The following is a 25,260-nucleotide window of genomic DNA, read 5'->3' on the forward strand; positions in this document are numbered from 1 at the left end:
AGATGAGAAGAAATCTGTTTCTCTTAAGAGGGCTGTTAGTGTGGAATTTGCTTCCTCGGAGAGCAGTAGAGGCTGGGTCACTGAATATATTCAAGACTGAGTTAGATACAGTCTTGACAGACATGAGAGTCAAGCGTTATGGGGGGCAGACAGGAAAGTGGAGTTGAGGCCACATTCAGATCGGCTGTGATCTCATTGGGTGGCGGAGCAGGTTTGGGAGAGTGGGGGGGGGGATGCCGAATGGCCGACTCCTAATTTGTATGCATGTCAGTAACTACACTGCTGTACTCCCTCCTATTTCTACATCTAAACATTACAATATTTTACTTGCATAAAGCTATGGCCAAGCAGAACTCTGGTTGACCTGGAGTTGCTTGTATGAGGCATTAACACACATATGCCTAAACACAAAACAAGCCAAAGTAATCTTTAGTAGTTAGCATTGCGATGGCAACACCCAACAGCATAAAATTTCACTGGCACTAGGAACAGTTTGAAGGAATGTGGGAACTTCACAGTCAAGTAAATGGATGCTGTAATCAGGAAAGTTGCCAGCAGTAAAGGTGCTTTGACCCTCTTAAAAATTCTGGTAGAATGGAAAACGTCGATGCATGAGCTGGTTGGTGGGTCCCTACAAAGCCTTTATCCTTTTAAGGACAAACCCTTTGAAATAGAATTGGCATCATCCTTATTCCTCTTCTAGATTTTGAGCTCACCCACAATTCATTAAGCCACCAATTAGGGAGTGTCAAACGTCTCAAAAACCTGATGAGAGTTTACAAAATGCACTTCAATGCTCACCTTTCTACATTAGCAGTTAAGACGTCAACCAGGGCACTCTTGCTTCTGAAGGTCGTGGGTTCAAATCCCACTCCAGAGACTTGAGCATACAATCTAGGCTGACACTCCAGTGCAGTACCGAGGGAGTGCTGCACTGCCGAAGGTGCCATCTTTCAGATGAGACGTTAAATCAAGCCCTCTCTGCCCTCTCAGGTGGATGTAAAAGTACTATTTTGAAGAACAGCAGGGGAGTTCTCCAAATATGTATCCTTCAACCAATACCACTAAAAAACATTAAGCTCTTTTACAAGTTCAACATCACTTCTTGCTTTTGTATTCTATTCCTCTAGATGCAAAACCAGTAATCTAGCTGGTCATATCTCCTGTCGTATCTTCCTGTGCTGCCACCTTTGGTATCTGCACACCAAGGTCTCTCTGCTCGTCTACTCTATTTAAACTTTTATCATTTAATTTATACTTCATTTCCTTACTCTTTCTTGCAAATTGTATTATTTCACTTTCACACTGAGCCTTACCTGTCACCCATCTGCCCAGCTTATATCCTCCTGCAATCTTTCATAACTTCCTGCCCACTTCCCCAATTTGGTAGCATTAGCAAATTTCAATTTATTCTCTCAATTCTTAAATGTGGATAACCTCAGCACATAATAAATCCAAGTGCCTTCAACAGTGCCCTATGGACTACTTGTTCTAGTCTGAGTTACTTCCTTTTATTTACCCCTACCAGGTAATTTTTTTTTTATTACAGCCCTCGAACCACCTCTGGTCATATTCTCTTCCATTCAATCTGCTGTTATCTTTGGTGTTGGTCTCCTGGGTGGTACTGTTACAAATTTCAGATCTGCACTAAAATATTCTCTTGGGTGCAGCATCATTGGACTCTCTGTTAAATGAATCCCACATCCCTTACGATCAGGAGTTTACTGTTACCGCCCAATAACTAGTTTACAACAGTTTGGCTCAGGGGGCCCCTGACAATGAAAACCCCTTGTTCCCTGGAGTGAATACTATAACTTTTTACATGCCATCCCATGGGCTTCTCCAATCTTCCCAAAGTTTAGTGAGACAAGATCAAATATAAATTATGAGCAGAATACTGCGGATGCTGGAAATCTGAAATAAAAACAGAAAATGCTGGAAATACTCAGCCGGTCTGGCAGCATCTGCAGAGAAAGAAACAGAGTTAACGTTCGAGGTTCTGATGAAAGGTTGTTGACCTGAAACGTTAACTCATTTTCTTTCTCCACAGATGCAGCCAGACTGGCTGAGTATTGCCAGAATTTTGTGTTTTTATTGTGAATAGGAACTGGTTTCTTTTACAAACCACAAGTGGACGAGGAGAGTAACATTTCTACTGCATTTCTTCTTACTTTAACTTAATTCAGTAAAATGCCTTATAATAAAGTAATCAATACACCATACTGCCCCAGTTAGCAGGTTTAAATATAAAACTTTACTGACCAGTAATTTCTCTGAAATAGGTTGGTACTCCCAGAAGGAGAGCAGTCTCACTTTCGCTCACTCTCTGTCTCCCTCACCAGTTCTTCTAAAACTGATTGTCTTTTTACACTGTATGCTCTTTTGTTCTTATTGTTTCCTAGCTGGACCGGAAGCCCAAGGGCATGACCTCACACTCCTTCCAGCTCTTTGTCTTTGCGTACCGGCAAACTAAGCTGCACATCAAGCCAGTTACTGCACTCCAAGCTGAAGACTCCCAGAAAATAATTCCTGGGGAGTTCAAATGGGTGGGCGTAGTCCAACACTTCCAATTAAACTGGTATGGTAGTGTAGTGGTTACATAACTGGACGAGTAATTCAGAGACTACGAGGTCAAATCCCAGCATGGCAGTTTGAGAATTTGAATCAGTTTTTGACATTCTGGAAATACTTTTTCCCCAAAGCTGATATCCACAAAAGTGAGCATGAAATTGTTGTGTTGTCATAAGAACACAATTGGTTCACTAATGTCACTTAAGAAAGGAAACCTGCTGTTCTTCCACAGTCTAGCCTATATGTGACTCCAGTCCCACACCAAGAGTGGTCATCTCTTAACTGTCCTGCGAACGCGACATGAAATCGTGTGACATTGATCACAAGTCGTGGGAGTCAGTTGCCAGCATTCGCCAGAGCTGGCGGGCAGCCATAAAGACAGGGCTAAATTGTGGCGAGTCGAAGAGACTTAGTAGTTGGCAGGAAAAAAGACAGAGGCGCAAGGGGAGAGCCAACTGTGCAACAGCCCCAACAAACAAATTTCTCTGCAGCACCTGTGGAAGAGCCTGTCACTCCAGAATTGGCCTTTATAGCCACTCCAGGCGCTGCTTCACAAACCACTGACCACCTCCAGGCGCGTATCCATTGTCTCTCGAGATAAGGAGGCCCAAAAGAAAAAAGAAGTGGCTCAGCAAGTTGCTCAGTTTGCATCAAACTGGGGATTGCTAATAAATCAAGGCTTTGCGACTCCCACATTGTGAGAATGAATCTATTTAGGAAGGATGTTAAGGCATTGGAGAGGGTGCAGTAAAGATTCGTCAGATGGTTCCAGGGATGAGGAACTTCAGTTACATGTATAGGTTGGAGAAGCTGGGGCTGTACTCCTTGGAGAAAAGAGAAAATTAAGAGGAGATTTCATAGAAGTGTTCAAAATCATGAGGGGTCTGGACAGAATAAATAGGGAGAAACTGTTCCCTTTGACGGAAAAATCCAGAAATCAGAGGACACCAATTTAAGGTGATTGACTAAAGAAGCAACAACGACATGAGGAAAAACGTTTCTATGCAGTCAGTGGTTGGGATCTGGAATGCACAGCCTGAGCGTGTGTTGGAGGCAGATTCAGTTAAGACTTTCAAAAGAGAATTCGATAATTACCTGAAGAAAAAAAAAGTTTAAGGGCTACAGGGAAAGACTGTGGTGTGGGACTTGGTGTGTTGCTCTTGCAGAGAGCTGGTGCGGATACGACACACAGATTGGCCTCCTTCTGTGCTGTAATCATTTTATGATTCTATCAATCTTCCAAAATAGTTACAAAATTAGCACCTTCCACATCATGCAAATAGAACTCTCGACTCCAAGACAAAGACCCACTTGTCAGAACCCACTGTACAAGGTCAGGTATTGTGAAACACTGGAAACATTTTATCCCAGTTATCTTGAATGTTGTGAATTCCGCAATGGCTAATTTGCCAAAAACACTCCTTTTCAGCAACTGATTTGCTAGTCTTCTGTGCAACAAGCACATTATGCAGACTATTGCAAGACACACTTCATCCACTTGATTTGTGGGACACATGGAAAACACTGATGATTTCAGGAAATGAACATCTATGCCTGTACCCAACAGGACTTCTTTGGTAAAGTTAAGGAACACACAACAGTCAGTGTTTGCCCTTTGATCCTTGACGTATATTAGTCACGCTATTAAAGCTAATTACTAAAATGTTGTTCTAAACACATTTCAAGTAAATCAAGCCTTTGTAAGGCTCCGGACAAGTTAACAGCCAAAAACTCCTGGGTGGGCTTCAATCTAAAGCCAAATTTTACAGCTCATAAAAGTGCAACTATCTAACTCACAAGAACTGTACATAATGTGCCAGTATCTCCCTCAAGTGTTACAAGCGTAATTAATGTGTAAAGTATCCAGCAGTAACTGACCTGCATTAGTTACCAGCTCTGACAGTGTATTATTCACAATCACAGGAAACTTACTTTACATCAGTAAAAAATGTCTTAATACTCTTAGTAATCTGGTACATGCTGTACTGCAACCACTAAAAGACATTAGATTAAACCCTTACAGTACAGAAGAAGCCCATTCAGCCCATCGTGCCTGTGCTGGCTCTTAGAATCCAATTAGTCTCTCTCCCCCCCCCCCACCCCCCCCCCGCATCCTTTCCCACAGCCCTGCTAATTGTTTCCTTTTCAACTATTTATCCAATTCCCTTTTGAAATCAAGTTACTACTGAATCTGCTTCCACTGCCCTTTCAGTCAGTGCATTTCAGATCATAACTCAGTGTTAAAAAAAAACTCCTCATTCCCTCCTCTGGTTCTTTTGCCAATCATCTTAAATCTGTGCCCTGCATTTACCGACCCTCCTGCCTATGAAAACAGTTTCTCTTTATTTACTCTATCGATTATATGACCAACTTACTCACAAAAAAGATTCTGTAATTACATCACATCAAGATTGTACTGATAACTAAAAACACCCTGAAGTTTCATGTGAAGTATTTGCACGGCCGTGTTTCACTGTTTCTTCATGGTGACAGAGTCAACATCTTGGAATTCCCTACCTAATATATTGCTAGAACACCTTCAAGGACCACAGGGGTTCAAAAAGAACACCCGTCATCAGCTTATCAGGGCATCTCGGGATGTGCAATGAATAGTTTCACCCATACCCCGAGAATGAATATAAAAGGTTATATACGGGGGACAAAATAAGATTTAAAGCAGCTCTCTCTCGAAATGCCCACATAACACAAATCTACATATGCAGAATAGTAATTGCACCAGTAGCCTGTCCCACTACAGCACGCAAGCACAAAATCCAGGTTGACACCTCAGTTCATTACTGACCGAGTGCTGCACTGCTGGAGGTGCCATCTTTCAGATAAAACATTAAACCGGGGTCCCATCTGCCCCCTCAGGAAGAGATTCTCCCCCTTGTTCGGGCCAACATGTATCCCCCTATAATTACAAATCGGTCAACTATCTCATTTCTGCCGCTTACTGTGCACTATTTGGTTGCTGCATGTCTTACATGACAACAGTGATTAAACTTCAAATGCAGCTCACTGGGTGTAAAGCAAGTTGGGAGGTCCTGAGATCATAAAGAGTGCAGGGCCCGGGGCTCACTCCCGCCAGGCTGGGGTCTGGGGCCTCGCTCACTCCTGCCAGGCCTGGGGCCTAGCTCACTTCTGCTGGGCAGAGGCCCGGGGCTCATTTTCCTTTATAACATTAACCTTTGAAGATCTGTTCAAAGTTTGTATAGTTGCCAGGAATTTAAGTTCTGAGGGAGTAAAATGTACTGGAATAGGCCAGCAAAAATAAAAAATAAAAAATCTGCATTCCCACTTGAAAATGGGTAGTAAAACACAGCTGCTAGTTCAGTTTACAAAGAACAGCCACACTGTACATTTCCAACAGTTTACGGAAGTAAGTCTTTCCATGTAGGAGCTTGGTTAAACAGCCACACCCAACAAGTGACTGCTTTGCTGCACAGATGTTTCACCGAGGACTTCACAGCAGGTTTCTGGTTACAATTTGAATTAACTGACCGTAAATGCTTTCGACACAGAGTTCTTGGTGGATCATTACAGACCAAAAGAACAGGGGAAAATGGCTCATGCAAATACTGGAATGCAGAGTGAGCCAAAAATTGGCAATATATTTGTGGTCAGATTTTAAATACATCCTGGAAATCATAACTCACAGGATCTGATGTTACCATGGGCAAGACCCATGCTCGCATAGGCTTCGGTGAATACATCAACTATCTGTTGTAGCTCTTCGTCAGAGTGAGCACTAACTCGTGCATCATCAGTATACTGCAATTCTATTGCAGAAGTGTTGTTGTCATGGATTTGGCCTTCAGCTGGTTGAGTTGAAGAGGTTACCATCAGTGCAAGAAATTATTGCCACATCTGGGGGGAGCCTGCCAGTAGTAAGCTGCAGCAATGCATGCAAGAAAGATTGAGAATAGCGTTGGTGCCATGTCACACCCCAGCTTGCTGCCTGTTCTGACAAGGAAGGGACCTGCAGTGGAGCCACTGCATCGTACTGTTATTTGCATATGGTCATCATGTAGGAGACAGATGTTGTTGTGAACTTAGCTGGACATCCATCTCACCGCAGCACCTTGCAAAGGGCAGTTTGATTCACTGAGTCAATGTTTTTTTTAAAGAGATCGAAGAAAGCCATTTACAAGGGCATGTTCTGCTCTCTGCACTTTTCCTGAAGTTGGCCTGCTGTGAAGATGATGTCAGTTGTTCCTCTGGTGGGTCAGAAGTCACACGGGGACTCTGGAAGGACGACCTCTGCAAATGACGAGAAGGAATTAAGTAGTCCTAGCTAGGACTTTGCCAATAGTTGAAAGCAATGCAATGTCCCTCTAATTGCTACAGTTTGACTTGTCTCCTTTCTTGAAGATTTGATCATCATGATGTCTTTAAGGTCACTTGAAGTTTCTTCCTTCTGCGAGATCACAAACAAGGCACGTATCTAAGAGATTAGTGCGTCTCCTCTGTGTTTCAGTACTTCCACAGGGATATTGTCAGCACCAGAAGCTTTCTTGTTTTTCAGCTGGTTGACAGCAGTTATCACTTCACCGAGCGTTAGATCATAGTCTAGCTCCCTTCTGATTGTATGTTGTGGGAGGTTCTCCAGCACATGCATGGCCACTGTGGAGTTCTGACTGAGTAGTTCTACAAAGTGCTCTTTCCAGCGAGTGTTAAGATCCAAAGATGGCAAGACATGGACAGTATTATCAGTGTTGATCCGAGGGTTGAGGGTCCACAGATCTTTTTACTTGTCTTGAAAAAGGCACACTTATCTTGCATGCCAGCGAGGGGCTGAATTTCCTCAGCCTGCTCTGTCCACCATTTGTTCTTCAAATCGCAAGTTCTTCTTTGAACTTTAGCTTTGGCTGTCTGATGGGCAAGCTTCTTTTCTGTGACGTTTGGATCCTGTTGCCAGGTTTGGAAATGCTGTCCGTTTACACTCGATGAGATTGCAATTTCAGTATGACACTCATCAAACCAGTCTTGGTGTCTTTTAGTGGTGTGTCTGAGGATTTCTGGTCATGCATGAGTGATGATGGATTTCAGTGATTGCCAGTCATCTTGGATGTTGCTTTATGTTCCTGTAGTTTCTGATTGATATGCTCCTGAAATTCCTTCAGCTTGGTGTCATTTGACAGGTCAGAGACCTCGAACTTTCTCCGTACCTGTCATGGCTGCCAGTTCCTTTTGGGGGCCATCTTAAGTGTCAATAACACGCATGCGTAATGTGTACACCTTTTCAATCCCTGGTCATGACTAACACATAGTCTATTCAGTGCCCGAGCTTCGATCTTGACATTACCAGAATGTCTTGAAACTTTTTTTTTTGACAGAAAAGGGCAGTGACCACAAGATCATATTGAGTCCACAGGGCAAGAAGGCATACACTGCTGGGATTAGACTTTCCAGTGGTGTGTTCATCTAAAGGGCATGGCTGGCCCCCACCCTGGCACTGAAATCACTGAGAAGTATGATCTTTGACTGTGATGGTACAGCTGCCACAGTTGTGCCCAAGTTGGAATAGAAGGTTTCTTTCACTTTGCCCTTGGAGTTCAAGATAGGTGCATGAGCACTGAGGAGGCGGCAGATTGATTGCCTTTGAGCTGAAGATAGAGTGTCTTAAGAGGCTCATTGATTCCAATGGCAGGGGGGTGGCGGGGTGGTGGTTCGTGGAATCTCTTCACGAGTTTGTTTTTGACAGAATTCTGTCATGAATTCTGTGTTCTTCTTGTGATTTCCCTTTCCAGAAGGAAGTATAGCTACTGCCACATTCTTTGATTTGTCCCTCATCTGTTCTATGGGTCTCGCTGTGGGCTACTATGTCAATGTCTTGGCTTTGGAGCTTACGGGCAACTGTTGCTGTTTGTCTCTCAGATTGTTGAGTTATCCATTAGCAACCCAATATTCCAAGATCCTATCTTGATTGTTTTTTGTGAGTTTGAACTGTTGATGGGTGATCCTGCTGGATGCAGTTTTCCAGCCAGGTTTGGAGTGAAACAGGCACCTTTTCTGACCCCCTCCCTTTCTGCCTCAATTAAGAGTCGAGTGGTTAGTTGGTAACTGTTGCCTTTGTGTCAGGTTGTGATAAGAAGCTGCCAGATATCTCGATTCTGCTCCCATCACCACTAGCTGATCAAAGGGCTTGAGGAGGTTTGCCATCTGTAGAAGGGCCTGTGCATGGTGTCTTTTACAGTGGGAGGCCTGTTGCACAGCGGGTCCCACACTCTCATGGCAAGGCATTGCCTGTTTTCAATGATCAGGTGAGCCTGTACAACTGAGGACAATGCCCTGCTGCAACCGCTCATCTGCCTTCACAGCCATAAGTCGATCCTCTGTTGAAGGAATTTGTTGTGGTAGGATTTATTGAATGGTGGCCCTTCTTTGCCATGTCACAGGATGCTGTAGAATAGAATGATGGGGGTTTTGAATGATGTAAAGACACCACCCTCTTCCTCACCCTCCTGTTGCTACAGTCCATGACCTCTTATTCATCAGCAGAGGTCCGATTTATTTCGCAGCTAGTCTCCATTTCTGGAGATTATTCCAGCTATCCACCACCCAGCAACATGGCTGATAGCTGCAGCTCGCCCCAAAGAAAGGCATTTGCTACACAAACAAAATCTATGAAGTAGCTGACTTTGGCGTGTTTTTTTTTGCTTTATTCAATAATGGGATTTGGGTGTCACTGGCAAAGCCAACAATTATTACCCATCCCTAACTACCCTGGGAAGGTGATGGTTGTGGGCCTTTATCTTGAACCATTAGTGGCTGTTTTGATACAACCGAGTGGCTCGCGAGATCACTTCAGAGCAAAGTTAAAAATCAACACATCGTTATGGGCCTGGAGTCACAGAGAGGCCGGACCTAAAGGAGGTTTAGTGAACCAGGTCGCTTTTTACAACAATCCAACAGCTTCATGTTCACTTCTGCATGTTTTTAATTCCAGAATTCAAAATTCTTACATTACCATAGTGGGATTTGAGTTAATTCTCTTAGGATTATTAGACCAGGCCTCTAGTAACACATCCACTGGCATAACCATTATACTGTCATACCCTGTGTAAGCACACACCAGTTCTTACTGCTGATTAGAGTGATTTTAAAACATTAGCCTTTATCAACTTAACGCTCATCGGGCTGAATGTTTCTAGCTTAGGTTTTCTGATGAACTGATTTTATAATCAATATAACACTCCGATCTGGAGATGCACTTGGACAGCTGCCTGTCTTCCTCTCAATGCTGGCACTACAGGTCGAATCCATTGTTTATCATTAAGCTGTAATATTAACATGTAAATGCAAGCTGTTGTTAGGTTAGAGCAGAGAGCACTCCACTCTGCACCTAGCCCATACAACACATGGTCGGGATGTCTTTGCCATTACTGACAGCCCTCACTTTTCTTTGAGGCTTCCCGCATACGAGATCTGATTTCGCTTCCTTTTCCCAGAGACAGAGGCAGTCAGAGAACCTTAATGCCCGCTCAGCCATCTTAAAATGTTTCAGCAGCGATTTTCACTGACCAGCTAACTCATCTGCCCAATGAGTTAACATTTTCTCTTTAACAACATGGCTCTTTAACAACCAGCAGAAACTTTCCCTTCAAGACAGCATTTTTTTTTCTCTCATAGGATGTGGGCATCGCTGGCAAGGCCAACATTTATTGCCCAACCCTAATTCCCTTGAGAAGGTGGTGGTGAGCTGCCTTCCTGAACCGCTGCAGTCCATGTGAGGTAGGTACACCCACAGTGCTGTTAGGGAGTTCCAGGATTTTGACCCAGTGACAGTGAAGGAACGGCGATATAGTTCCAAGTCAGGATGGTGTGTGGCTTGGAGGGGAACTTGCAGGTGGTGGTGTTCCCATGCATCTGTTGTCCTTGTCCTTCTAGATGGTAGAGGTCACGGGTTTGGAAGGTGCTGCCGAAGGAGCCTTGGTGCATTGCTGCAATGCATCTTGTAGATGGTACACACTGCTGCCACTGTGCGTCGGTGGTGAAGGGAGTGAATGTTTAAGGTGACGGATGGGTTGCCGTTCAAGCAGGCTGCTTTGTCCTGGATGGTGTTGAGCTTCTTGAGTGTTGTTGGAGCTGCACCCATCCAAGCAAGTGGAGAGTATTCCATCACACTCCTGACTTGTGCCTTGTAGATGATGGACAGGCTTTGGGGAGTCAGGAGGTGAGTTACTCACTGCAGAATTCCAGCTCTTGTAGCCACAGTATTTATGTGGCTAGTCCAGATCAGTTTCTGGTCAATGGTGACCCCCAGAATGTTGATTGTGGGGGATTCAGTGTTGGTAATGCTGTTGAATGTCAAGGGGAGATGGCTGGATTCTCTCTTGTTGGAGATGATCATTGCCTGGCACTTGTGTGCACAACAACAAGTGAGGCATTTTGCATTGATTTTCTGCCGGTGTTTGCATTCCTCCTTGGCAAAATGAGTTCCGCAGGAAATTTCAGCAGCAAGTTCCCAGCAAGATTCCTGCTGAGACTGGCCTGTATTTCAGCATAACTTCAGCGTAAATGTGATCCATGAAAACTGGAGCTTTGAGGAAGCAGGTGCACTTAAGGGCGAGTTAGCGAAGCACATAAGGGAGAAAGGAATAGAAGGATTTATTGATAGGGCATGATGCAGTAGGGTGAGAGACAGTTCCCGTGGAGCATCAATACTGACAAGGACCTGTTGGGCTGAATGGCCTGCTTCACTGCTGTAAGTTTGATGTAGTTCTAAGAAATGAAAAGACAATAGTGGTAGGTGGAATACTCCCTGTGCGTACTATGTGCATCATGCAGTACACAAATTATTCAATGCTATTTCACAGTATTCCCTACAATATTGTACCAACAAACTGAGTCATTGACATCAAACTGAATAAAGCAGAGCGTGGTGAGATCTGGCAGAATGGGTTAGAATATCCACAACAGGTGTAAAAGCATCACGCCTATTTAAAAGCTATATCTCTAGGGTATACATGATAAAATATTGGGTACCATCAATTGTTACCACTGTGATTTACTTTCAAGCAGTGGCAAAGGCAACACCAGCACCTGCAAGTTCCCCTCCAAGACACACACCGTTCCTTCACTGTCACTGGGTCAAAATCCAGGAACTCTCTTCCTAACAGCACTGTGGGTGTACCTAATATGGACTGCAGCGGTTCAAGAAGGCAGCTCACCACCACCTTCTCAAGGGCAATTACGGATGGGCAATAAACACTGGTCTCAAGAACAAATTTTGTTTCATAAATTTTACAGAACATACTTGCAGCACATTATGTACAACATACCACTAGAATATCTATGACGGCAGAAGTGCCTCAAGGAAAAAGCAATCATAGCCCTACAGGAAGAGGTCAGAATACTGCAAGCTCTTACAAAACATCAGAGAGATGGTTGGGCAGGAGACAATACTAAAACACTGTGCCTGCTTCCCACATGCTACATTCCATACACCTGGTGTCACCGCAACAAATCAGCAGCTTGAATAGCTACATCCAAGTAGACAAAGGGCAAATCAGCCCTCGGGGAGAGGTGGCAGAGGTGGTGAATGCAGTGTCCCATGCCCACCTCACTTGAACTGAAGTCAGGAAGTCGCGACAGTAGAACAGGAGTTTCTGGTGTCTCCCACCTCAAATCTCAATGTGGACACTCTTCATCCTCTTATGTGAACGGTGACCCATGTCACTGTGGGTGCAGCTGAGCAGAGCTGAGGAGGAGCCGGGAAAAACTAAACTGTGCCATTCCATCCTGCGGCCCTCCGTTCACCACAACATTTCTGCAGCCGATTTTTTCAACTTCACCCTCTCCTCCACCTTTGATGCCATAGTCCCTACTAAAATCATTCCACTCTCTCTCACCCTGGTCGTTCCCCTGGTACAGCGTTCATCTCAGTTCCCTTAAGTCCAAGAGATGCAAACTTAAACGGACATGGCAGACAAGTGGTTTAGCCATTCTGGCTGGGCCACATAAAGCACTACCAAGACCTACTCTTGTCTGCTAAAACTGCTTATAATTCTGGCTTCTTTTCTCTACTGCAAACTGCCTTAAGTCCCTCTCCCCTGTTTCTTCAAGCTACATCTCCAGCAATAAGTGCGAGGAGCTCATGGATTTCTTTATAACTAAGATAGAGAACATCCGATCAGCTGCCTCGGCCACATTCCTCCCTTACACCAGCCCAGCTGGTCAAACTTCCTCGAAAAGTCCCCCCTGCCCTCACCCTGAACTCGCATCTTTCTCGAGTATCTCTCCTAATTCTCCTCATGCCCTCTCTGAGCTCATCTTGTCCATGAGACCCATCCCCTGTTGCCTCAGTCTTATTCCAGCTAAACTGATCACCCAACTTCCCCGCCTGGTCCCCGTTAGCCAATATTGTTAATGATTCTCTCTCCTCAGGTTCTGTCCCTCTCTTCTTCAAATCTGCTGTCATCCCCTCTCTCCTCAAAACATCAACACCCAACCTTTTCATCCTTGCAAACTACCACCCATCTCCAACCTCCCTTTCCTCTACCAAGTCCTTGAATATGTTGTTGCCTCCCAAATCCGTTCCCATCTTTCTCAGAACTCCATGTCTGAATCCCTCCTAGCAGGTTTCGGCTCCTGCCACAGTACTGAAACGGCTCTTAAAGTCACAAATGACATCTTATGTGACTGTGCCAAAGATAAACTTTCCCTCCTTGTCCTTCTCGACCTGTCTGCAGCCTTTGACATGGTTGACCACATCATCCTTCTCCAATGCCTCTCCACCATCGTCCAGCTGGGTGGGACGGCTCTCACCTGGTTCCATTCATATCTAATCATAGCCAAAGAATCACCTGTAATGGGTTCTCTTCCTGCTCCTGCACTGTTACCTCTGGTGTCCCTCAAGGATCTATTCTTGGCCTCCTCCTACTTCTCATCTACATGCTGCCCATCGGTGACATCATCTGAAAGCACAGTGTCAGGTTCCAAATGTGAGCTGACGATGACCAGCTCTACCTCACTATCACCACTCTCGAACCCTCCACTGTTGCTAAATTATGAGACTACTTACTCACATCCAGTACTGGACGAGCAGAAATTTTCTTCACTTAAACGTTAGGAAGACCGAAGCCATTACCTTCAGTCCGCACCACAAATTCCATACCCTAGCCACCAACTCCATCCCTCTCCCTGGCAACAGGCTGAGGCTGAACCAGACTGTTCACAAACTCGGTGTCATATTTGACCCTGTGATGAGCATCTGACCACACATTCACACCATCACTAAGACCACCATTTTCCATTTCTATAACAGTTCCTCACTTCACCCCTGCCTCAGCTCATCTGCTGCTGAAACCCTCATCAATGCCTGTTATCTCGAGACATGACTGTTCCAACACTATCCTGGCCAGCCTCCAACATTCTACCCTCCATAAATTAGAGCTCATCCAAAACTCTGCTGCCTGTGTCTTAATTTACACCAAGTCCCGTTCCCCTATCATACCCGCGCTCGCTGACCTACATTGGTTCCCTATTAAGCCAAGCCCCGATTTTAAAATTCTCATCCTTGTTTGCAAATCTCTAAATGGCCATGCTACACTCTATCTCTGTACCTCCTCCAGCACCACAACCCTCCAAGACATCTGCACTCCTTTAATTCAGGCCTCCAGAGCATCCCCTCGTGACTGCCCCTTCAGTTGCCTAGACCCTAAGCTCTGGAAATACCTCACTACATCTCTCTGCCTTCTACCTCACTTTCCTCCTTTAAGACCCCCCCTTTTGGTCTTCTGCCTTAATATCTCCTTACGTGGCTTGGTGTCAAATTTTGCTTTGTAATGCTTTTTATTACATTAAAGGCGCCATATAAATAAATGTTATTCCAGATACTTTCTGCGATCACCAGCTGAGCTTTCAAACATTTGCTCACAGCAGTGCCCAGGATTTTCCCAAACAATTCTGGCATCCTACGCTGTTGTATGCCCGTAGTAACTGCTTCAATATGGTTCTCAGCCTCTAAAAGCTGATTCACACGAATTGGCTGCTTGTCCAGCTGATCGATTTCAACCAGTGCTCTCCAATCAACACTGGATGATCCACAGGAAAAGGACCGCATTCCGATACTGGTGATCATAGTCTTTACTGGTTATTAACATTGGCTTCTTGAGTCACGACACAATTAGAATCTGTTACACAATTGCAAATCGTAATAACTTATCTTCTCCTTAGCAGGCTTGACTTCAAAGTTAACTTCACTGATCTCTCACATTCACACTCTCAGACAAGAAATTAAAGAATCTCTTGGCCCCACTGTAAAATCTGAGTCGTGACCATCAATGCTGGAAGAATGAAATTGCATTTCTATCGCGCCTTTCATGATCTCAGGACGTCCCAAAACGCTTCACAGCCAATTAAATACTTTTGAAGCATAGTCACTGTTGTAAGTAGGAAAGGTGGCAGCCAATTTGAGCACAGCAAAGTCCCACAAACAGCCAAGTGATAAATGACCAGATAATCTGTTTGAGGTGCTGGCTAAAGAACAAATACTAGCCAAGACACTCGGGAGAATTCTCTTGCTCTTCACTGAACAGCACCGTGGAATCTTACACCCACCTAAGAGGGCAGATGGGATCTCGGTTTAGTGTCTCATCCAAAAGATGGTAACTCCGACACTGTAGCAATTCCTCAAGACCGCACTGAAGTGTAACTGAGATTATGTGCTCAGGTCTCTGGCATGGTGCTTGTACCCATGACCTTTTAACTCAAAGGCTACAACAATGAGCCAAGGCTGACACCTAAATATTGTTACAGAACTCAGTAAAGTAGGATATGCCTGCTGTCCTTGGCATATTTGGGAAGCTGTTGAACTGAATACACAGGATGTACTAAATGGGTACTCATTTTATCCCAACAGCTAAAGATGGAAAGCACACTTGGATTCATTGAATTATTATCAAGGATTATGGTGAGTCATTAAAAATACCATTCTTTGCTGATTACATTGCCCATTACAGAACAGTAACTCCCTGTCCTAAGGAAAAGCAGTGATCAAATCTCTTGGGCAGTGGCACAGAATCGGACAAATGGTGCATTATGTTCAGTGTTAGCCAAATAAAGTTAATAACTTGACTATGATGCTCGCCAATCAATGCAAGTGTCAAACTCCCTTCAGTTGCAAGCAGTGACCTCCATGGTTGTCAAACAACTGGCCAATTTGGCTAGAACAAAACTATTCAGGAATAGAAAACCTCAAGGAATCTGTGCTCCACTTATCACATTAGGAACGTCAGTGCCTCAGGGTGCAAAGATGCACTTGGTGATTTCAGCCTCATTTGGCAGGTTGATGGAGAAAATCCAATCCTCACTCCAGACGATCGCACAGTTCAAAGTCGGATAGGCCAGTGGGCTGGATAACAAAAGCAGATGTCATATCGGAATACTTCAACGTCAACCTTTACAAGATCAAGGCTGAAGAGTTGTTGACTTGCAAGCCAAGGCAACAGCACGTTAACATTCAGCGATAAGCTTAAGGAGTCAACCTGCAAGCAATGACACAACAAATCCCTGTCCTGTGGTGAATTTCTATCAATGGTACCATTGTCCGGAGCGCAGCCTCTTGTATGTGGAAAATTCACTAAAAATTTTTCCCATCAATATTTTCCACTCCTCCACTACACCCAACTTTTCATCCAATGTGTAGGTCAGGACACACTGGATAGGAGTCAGAGTAAAGTTTTAAATCTTTCTTTCAAACATAGGATTCAAAAGGTCCAGAAGAGAGAGACTGTAAACTATAATCTCAAGCTGCAGAGTGACGGAGGATTGTTGATGGGGATTGGGTGGCTGTTAAGTCAGCCAACCAGTTGGTAACATTCTCGCTCGAGTCAGAAGGTTGTGGGTTCAAGTCACACTCCAGAAAACTTTAGGCTGACATTCCAGTGCGGTAGTGAGGGAGTGCTGCACTGTCAGAGGTGCTGTCTTTTTGATGAGACATTAAACCACTACCCTGCCTGCCCTCTCAGGTGCATGTAAAAGATTCCATGGCACTAATTTAAAGAGCAGGGGAGTTGCCCCTGGTGTCCTGGCCAATATGAAAATGTCCTGAAGTTGTGAAAGGTGCTATATAAATGCAAGTCTTTTTCTCCCCAAAATAATAGGTTAGCAAGCTGTGTATTCACTTCTGCTGCCCAGGATTGAATCCCACCTGGCTTTCATAAGGACAAAGTTCCATTTCTTGTAACTACATGGCCCAACAAAAAATGCACATATCAGTCTCAATCCAGTCCCTGCTGGGAGAAGGTCCTTAGCACAAATAGCCAATGATTTGGTATAAAATTGACACCCACCTGAAACCACAATGAAATATTCTCTATTGGTATAATGCTTTTTGTTGGGATAATGCAAAATAAAATAACACTTCTGAGTGTGTAAGAGACATTACTTACATAATACTATATGACGTCTGGCTGCATAGCAATAGTGACCACTCTTCAAAGCATATTTCATTGGATATGAAGCTCCAAGATGTCCTAAAAGTAAAATAAGATGCTGTATGAATACAGATATTTCCTACCAAAACAGGTTCACATTCCTTACTAAATATAGTGTGACTATGATAAAAGGTTTTTTTGAGGGGGGAAACTTTAAAATGGAGCACATCTGAATAACGTTGCATTATCAATCTTAGTATCTAATCTTATTATTCTAAAGCTGATTGATAATGTGACCGATTCCCTCACTAACTCCTGACATGCTTCAAATTCAGTGAAATTTCTATATTGCAGGAGAGACGGGCAGAATTTTACCAACCCCCGGGTGGTGGGCTAGGAGGTGGCAGTGGTGCTGGTAAAATGTCGGGGAGTCACATCGGGACGATTCCCAAATGCAGTCCCATCGTCGGGCCTGGAAGCAAAGCGGCTGCCTGTCAACCAGAGGCGGACAGCTAATTTAAATAATTAAGGGCAACTTAAGTGGCCATTTTGAGGGGCAGCCAGCATTTTGCTGGTGGCAGAGCAGCCCCCGCTACATGGGGAGACTGCCAGCTGCAAGGAGGTGGTCCCCTGCGACTTCCCAGAGCAGGGAGAGAGTGCTATCGAAACTTCATGGCCTGGGGGTGGGGAGTGGGGGGGGCGCCACGGCAAAGGCCGTCTCCGCGCCCCCACTGGAAGGATTATTCCTCCAATCACTGCCTGCCTTTTTTTTATTTCCAAAATATACTTTATTCATAAAAATCTGGAAAAAATACATGACAAAACAGTTCCAAACAGCACCTTGTCAAAAAAATACAAACAGTGCAAAGGAGGGCAGTTTCCTTCGATACAGGAGTGAGTTGCCTCACGACCCTTCCATTTCATTTTTCATGCCATATACATTTTACAGCAAACGAAAATTTTCCCGATACAGTTCGAGGGGTTTTCCATGGATCCAGCCCCTCAGTTCAGCTCCTTACACATTGGTCTTTCTCCATTGAGCCTTTGATGTGGCTGCCCCAAGCTTTGGTGCGTCCGTCAGCACGTAGTCCTGGACTTGGAATGTGCCAGTCTGCAACATTCGGTCGTGGACAACTCTTTGCGCTGGAAGACCAGCAAGTTTCGGGCAGACCAAAGGGCTTTTTCACCGAATTGATAGTCCTCCAGCAGCAGTTGATGTTTATCTCGGTGTGCGTCCCTGGGAACAGCCCGTAGAGCACAGACTCCTGTGTTACAGAGCTGCTTGGGATGAACCTTGACAAAAACCACTGCATCTCTTTCCACACCTGTTTTACAAAGACACATTCCAGAAGGAGGTGGGCAACCGTCTCTTCCCCACCACAGCCACCTTGAGGGCATTGTGCGGAGGGGGTGAGACTTCGGGCGTGCAGGAAGGATCTGACTAGGAGGGCCCTTCTCACCACCAGCCAAGCTACATCTTGGTGCTTGTTTGAAAGTTCTTGTGATGAGGCATTCCGCCAAATGACTTTGGCAGTCTGTTCGGGGAACCATCCGACAGGAACCACCATCTCCCTTTCCCGTAGGGCCTTGAGGACATTCCGTGCAGACTGATGGATTGGTGGTCAAAGGTGGTTTTCCGCAGAAACTTTTCCATGAAGGATAGGTGGTACGGCACAGTCCAACTGGATGGAGCGTTCGCGGCAATGTGACCAGGCCCATCCTTCGCAACACCGGGGACAGATAGAACCTTAGTACGTAGTGACACTTGGTGTTTGCGTACTGGAGGTCTACACACAGCTTGATGCAGCCGCATACGAAGGTAGTCATCAGGATGAGGGCGATGTTGGGTACATTTTTCCCGCCCTTATCCAGAGGTTTGAACATCGTGTCCCTCCGGACCCGGTCCATTTTAGATCCACAGATGAAGCGGAAAATGACTCGGGTGACCACCACAGCGCAGGAGTGGGGTATGGGCCAGACCTGCGCCACGTACAGCAACAACGTGAGTGCCTCGCACCTGATGACCAGGTTCTTACCCACAATGGAGAGAGATTGCTGCCCCCACATGCTCAGCTTGAGTTGTACCCTGGCTACTCACTCTTTCCAGGTTTTGGTGCACGCCCCAGCCCTTCCGAACCATATCCCCAGCACCTTCAGGTAGTCTGACCTAACGGTGAAGGGGACAAAGGATCGGTCAGCCCAGTTCCCAAAGAACATGGCCTCGCTCTTGCCGTGGTTAACTTTGGCTCCCGAGGCAGTTCGAACTGGTCGCAGATGCACATCAGTCTGCGCACGGACAGCGGGTCCGAGCAGAAGACGGCGACATCATCCATGTACAGGGAGGTTTTAACATGAGTGCTTCCACTGCCTGGGATTGTCACCCCTCTTATGCTCGCATCCTTCCTAATAGACTCAGCAAAGGGTTCAATACAGCAAACAAACAAGACCAGGGAGAGAGGACAGCCCTGACTGACTCCAGATTGGATCAGGAAACTTTCTGATTCCCACCCATTGCTTGAGACTGTGCTACTGATGTTTGTGTAGAGCAGTTTGATCCAATTGCAGATTCCCTCCCCAAACCCCATTTTGGAAAGCACGTCCATCATGTAGGTGTGTGATATCCTGTCAAAAGTCTTCTCCTGGTCCAGACACCTGGCTGATGAGGCAGGTGTCCACCCTCCTGTCCCGAACGTAGGCAATCGTATCCCAGAGTAGCGCGAGACTATCAGAGATCTTCCTGCCAGGTATAGTACAGGTCTGATCAGGGTGAATCATCAACTCCAGAGCAGACTTGACCCAACTGGCAATGGCTTTGTTCAGAATCTTGTAGTCTACATTAAGCACTGAGATGAGCCGCCTAGTTCTGATTTCTGCCCTCTTCCCCATTCCGCTTGTAGATGAGGGTGATGATGCCTTTCCTCATGGATTCTGACATGTTGGCGGCCAGGAGCATACTCTCGTATACTTCCAGCAGGTCCGGGCCAATCCAGTCACACAGGGCCGAATACAACTCAACCAGTAAGCCGTCGCTTCCGGGAGTTTTACTCGTCTCGAAGGACTCGACGGCCTTTGTCAGCTCGTCCAGAGTTAGCGGCTTGTCCAGTCTCTCCCTCGTGCTGTCATCTAAGACCTCTGTGATAGATGACAGGAAGGACTGGGAGGCTGTGCTGTCTGTGGGCTTCGCGTCATCCAGCCCAGCATAAAAGGATTTGCTGATCCTTAGTATGTCGGACTGCGAAGACGTTACCAAGCCATCCTCTTCCTTCAGGCTTCTGATCACAGAGCTCTCTCTGTGTACCTTTTGGAAGAAGTAAAGCGAGCACGTCTCATCCTGTTCAATGGAGCGGACTTTGGACCAGAAGATGATCTTGGAGGCCTCTGTGGCAAAGAGCGAGGCCTGCTGGCTCTTTACCTTTTGGAGGTCCTCCTTGACCTCGACCCCCATCGTCTGCAGCCGGAGCAGATTTTGCATACTTCTCTGGAGTTGGGACATTGCTCTCTGTCTCTCTCTCGCCCTCCGAACACTTTTCAAGATAAAGAACCTCTTGATGTTCTCCTTGATCGCCTCCCACCAGTGAACTGGAGACTCAAAGAGGGGTTTCACAGTCCTCCAACCTTTGTAATCCCTTTTGAGTTCCTCAACGCTCTCTGGGGTTAGCAGTGTAGCATTGAGCTTCCATGTCCCCCTGCCAACCTGCTGGCACTGCCTGTCCGCCTGGCCCCATGAGAGAAAACATTTTGACTGATCTCTGAGGGCAGCCTCTCGTACCCCTTGCAGCCTCAGCAGTGGTCACCTCTCCTGGTGACGCTGCCAAGGCTACAGAACTGCCAGCCCTTTGATTGGGCCAGCAGCATGGAGAGCCAGCCCACCATTCTTAATTGGATGGCGGGCCCAGCAGCAGCTAATTCAGAAGCCGCTTCCAAGAAGATTGCCACTGTAATCCCGCTGCCCACTCGTGTGGGCTTGTGACCTGCATGTGGTCCCGACATCAGGGCTTATCCTTTTCCAAGAAAATCCTGGCCAGGACGTCAGGAAAAGTGTCTTCTCAGCTACTGTAAAATACCATTTACAAGTTCTCTTGGAAGGGGCAGTTTTTGATGCATTCAGACGATAACTGGAGCATTGGTACGAGTCCACTTGCCATTACCGCTGTATTTATAAGGTGAACACAGTCCGAGTCTGGACCCAAGCAGACACCAGCATGGAGGGAGCCTCACTCCATTTCATTTCAGCGTTAGCTCGGGCCTAGGCATCGATTTCCAATCACAAGTTCAGCAAAAAGTACTTCATTAGCTTTGAAGCACTTTGGGATGTTCTGAGGTTGTAAAAGCGGCTATAGAAATGCAAGTCCTTTCCTTACTGGTTCAAAGCCGAAATAGGTTTACACCATCGCAAAACTTTGCATGGTGAATGCACTGCGAGCTTACTAATTCCCTTAGCGGAGTTTCACACCCCTTTATTTGCACAATAAGGTTTCTCGTAACAGTTAGGAGAGCTCTTCAAGTTACTTTTATTGCAAAGGGAACTTTCAAAAATATATTTTACCTTCAGCCTTCCCCTTTAATTCACACAGTGCTCTCTAAGCCTTAACAAGAAAAAAAAATCGCAATCAAGTAGTCCAAGCCAACGTAGGATATGTTGACTACCAAATCTAATACGCGTACATTTCAGCTTTTCACCAATCCAAGACACTCATGTCATCTCTATCAGCACTCCCAACTTCCAAAAACTCGGCACTGTGAATTGCCAAATCAGGATGATGAAAACCAGGTCGAGATTCCCTAAATTAAACTCTTAATAGCTGGATTCAAACTTGGACCCCATGGATAAAAAGAGTAATGCTTCTAACCCAGAGTCTTCCTGTACATTTATCAAGTAGACGCCCAGAAACTACTGATCTCTCAACTCCTGCAAACAAATCGTTCTGAACTAACCCACACTCAACAGCTGTCTAGGACAGAAAATTGTCAAGAACACTCAAGCACTCAGCTTTATGGAAGAACTATGTGTTGGGAAATATGGAGACAGTTCACAGCAGAATCTAGCATCCTCCCATGTCACATTTAATACACTGAGCTGAGGTTTCTCGCCTTCCCTTTCAGCCATTTCAAAAGCCAAAAGTCTCCTGTGCTCAAACCAAGCTTACTTAGCACTTCAGAAATTCCCTCACTTGTTTTGGTCTCGACATCTATCTTGATCTGCTGGGATAGGGTACAGATGGTTCAAAAGGCACAAGTTATCTCGATGCAGAGTCTTCAGTCTGAGCAATCAAAGAATTAATTTCCACAACCATCACAAACTTTAGACAAATATGACTGCAAGTACTCACACTACTTTTACATAATTTTTATACTTTTACATATTTTTTCTCCTAAGCAGCAGATGGAATTTATAAACTTGGACTCAAGACTTAGCACAGCAAGCACCAACAACTCGATGATTTCAGGTATTGGCTGTGGCTCAGTTATCGGAGTCAGACATTCACATGTTCAAGGCCCACATAACCTGGACTGATGCTCTAGGACAGTACTGAGGGAGTGCTGCATTGTCAGAGGTGCCGTCTTTTGATTGTGACGTTAAACTGAGACCCCACCTGCTCTCTCAGGTGGATGTAAAAGATCCCATTGTATTACTTTCAAGAAGAGCGGGGGAGTTCTCCCCAGTGTCCTGGGCAATATTTATTCCTCAACCAACATCACTAAAACAGATGATCTGGTCATTATCACATTGCTGTTTGTGGGAGCTTGCTGTGTGTAAATTGGCTGCTGCATTTCCTACATTACAACAGTGATTACACTTCAAAAGTATTTCATTGGCTGTAGAGGGCTTTGGGACATCCTAAGGCTGTGGAAAAACCCTATAAAGATGCAAGTCTTTATTTCTTTTTACGGTACATGACAATGACCCGCTCATCAAGCATTCACTGTTATAATCCTCTCTAAAGCTGGTTATGAGACTGGGTTGGACCGTGAAATGTGGATTTTGTGGTCTGTGGTTTAACACGCTTGATTAAAAGGTTCATTTAACAAAAGAAATTCCCGATCTTGGATGAGCTGTGAGGGAGTGAAAGGCTCCAGAGAAAAGCAGAGGGCAGAGGGGGCAGCACAGTGACAAAGTGGTTAGCACCGCAGCATCACAGCTCCAGTGACCTGGGTTCAATTCTGGGTACTGCCTGTGTGGAGTTTGCAAGTTCTCCCCGTGTCTGCGTGGGTTTCCTCCGGGTGCTCCGGTTTCCTCCCACATGCCAAAAGACTTGCAGGTTGATAGGTAAATTGGCCATTATAAATTGTCACTAGTATAGGTAGGTGGTAGGGAAATATAGGGGCAGGTGGGGATGTGGTAGGAATATGGAATTAGTGTAGGATTAGTATAAATGGGTGGTTGATGGTCGGCACAGACTCGGTGGGCCGAAGGGCCTGTTTCAGTGCTGTATCTATAAACTAAACTAAAGTGAGAGCTGAAGTATTGTGCAGTTAGAAGCTGGTATTACGAGGGACCCCGGGGGCAGCTGAGATGCCTGCCCAGAATGGAGAGGAAAGAGGCAATATGAAAACAGCATGAATAATGTCGATCCCCTCCTGCATACAAGATCGACAACTGAAAATGAAGGCCCTGATACTTCCAGGGAGGATGGTAGTGTGAAGGAAACCCAGAAAGGCCAGGGGTGCAGAGGGCCGGCCGAATTTATTGGCATGTCCTCATTCTATTTCTTTTCTTCTGTTTCCCCACTCGGCAGCCAGTCAAATTCACAAGGTGGCCACTGCCGGGCGGGAAACCAGAGGCAGGATCCTTGGGACCAGTCCCTAGTAATCTGGCTCGCAGGGCAGGCAGCAGCTGCGTTTTTTTTTATTCATTCATGGGACGTGGGCGCCACTGGCTATGCCAGCATTTACTGCCCATCCCTAATTGCCCGAGGTGGTGGTGGTGAGCTGCCTTCTTGAACCGCTGCAGTCCAGTAGGTACAACCACAGTGCTGTTAGGGAGGGAGTTCCAGGATTTTGACCCAGCGACAGTGAAGGAATGGCGATAGAGTTCCAAGTCAGGATGGTTTGTGGCTTGGAGGGGAACTTGCAGGTGGTGGTGTTCCCATGTATTTGCTGCCCTTGTCCTTCTAGGTGGTAGAGGTCAGGCATTGCTGCAGTGCAGCTTGTAGATGGTACACACTGCTGCCACTGTGCGTCTGTGGTGGAAGAAATAAATGTTTATGGACAGGGTGCCAATCAAGCAGGCTGCTTTGTCCTGGATGGTGTTGAGCTCCTTGAGTGTTGTTGGAGCTGCACCCATCCAGGCAAGTGGAGAGTATTCCATCACACTCCTGACTTGTGCCTTGTAGATGGTGGACAGGTTTTGGGGAGTCAGGAAATGAGTTAGTCGCTGCAGGATTCCTAGCCTCTGACCTGCTCTTGTAGCCACGGTACTTATGTGGCTACTCCAGTTCAGTTTCTGGTCAATGGTAACCCCCAGGATATTGATAGTGGGGGATTCAGTGATCGTAATGCCATTGAATGTCAAGGATGATTAGATTCTCTCTTGTTGGAGATGGTCATTGCCTGGCACTTCTGCGGTGCAAATGTTACTCATCAGCCCAAGCCTGGATATTGTCCAGGTCGTGCTGTGTTTCGACACAGACTTCTTCAGTATCTGGGGAGTCACGAATGATGCTGAACATTGTGCAATCATCAGCGAACATCCCCACTTCTGACCTTATGATTGAAGAAAGGTCATTGAAGAAGCAGCTGAAGATGGTTGGGCCTAGGACACTACCCTGAGGAACTCCTGCAGTGATGTCCTGGAACTCAGATGATTGACCTCCAACAACCACAACTATCTTCCTTTGCGCTAGATATGACTCCAACCAGTGGAGAGTTTTCCCCAATTCCGATTGACTCCAGTTTTGCTAGGGCTCCTTGATGCCATACTTGGTCAAATGCTGACTTGATGTCAAGGGCAGTCATTTTCGCCTCACCTCTTGAGTTCAGCTCTTTTGCCCATGTTTGAACCAAGGCTGTAACGAGGTCAGGAGCTGAGTGGCCCTGGTGGAACCCAAACTGAGCATCTCTGAGCAGGTTAATGCTAAGCAAGTGCCGTTTGATAGCACCGATGACACTTTCCATCACTTTACTAATGACGGAGAGTAGACTGATGGGGCGGTAATTGGCCGGGTTGGATTTGTCCTGCTTTTTGTGTACAGGACATACCTGGGCAATTTTCTACATTGCCGGGTAGATGCCAGTTCTGTAACTGTACTGGAACAGGTTGGCTAGGGATGCAGCAAGTTCTCGAGCACAGGTCTTCAGTACTATT

General features: G+C 45.7%; 1 protein-coding gene across 4 annotated transcripts in view; it reads right to left on the reverse strand.

Moving 5' to 3' along the window:
* Positions 1-25,260, reverse strand: part of rassf8b (Ras association domain family member 8b) — a 114,067-nt gene that overhangs the window by 74,018 nt on the left and 14,789 nt on the right. For 2 of the 4 annotated variants that reach the window (XM_068058838.1, XM_068058837.1), the window contains exon 2: positions 16,971-17,054. The exons of the other annotated variants lie outside the window; for them this stretch is intronic. The gene's annotated coding sequence lies outside the window, so the exon portion shown is untranslated. The remainder of the gene's footprint in view (positions 1-16,970; positions 17,055-25,260) is intronic. 4 annotated transcript variants of the gene reach the window in all.

Source organism: Heterodontus francisci, chromosome 27, assembly GCF_036365525.1.
Source record: "Heterodontus francisci isolate sHetFra1 chromosome 27, sHetFra1.hap1, whole genome shotgun sequence".
Taxonomy (NCBI): Eukaryota; Metazoa; Chordata; class Chondrichthyes; order Heterodontiformes; family Heterodontidae; genus Heterodontus; species Heterodontus francisci.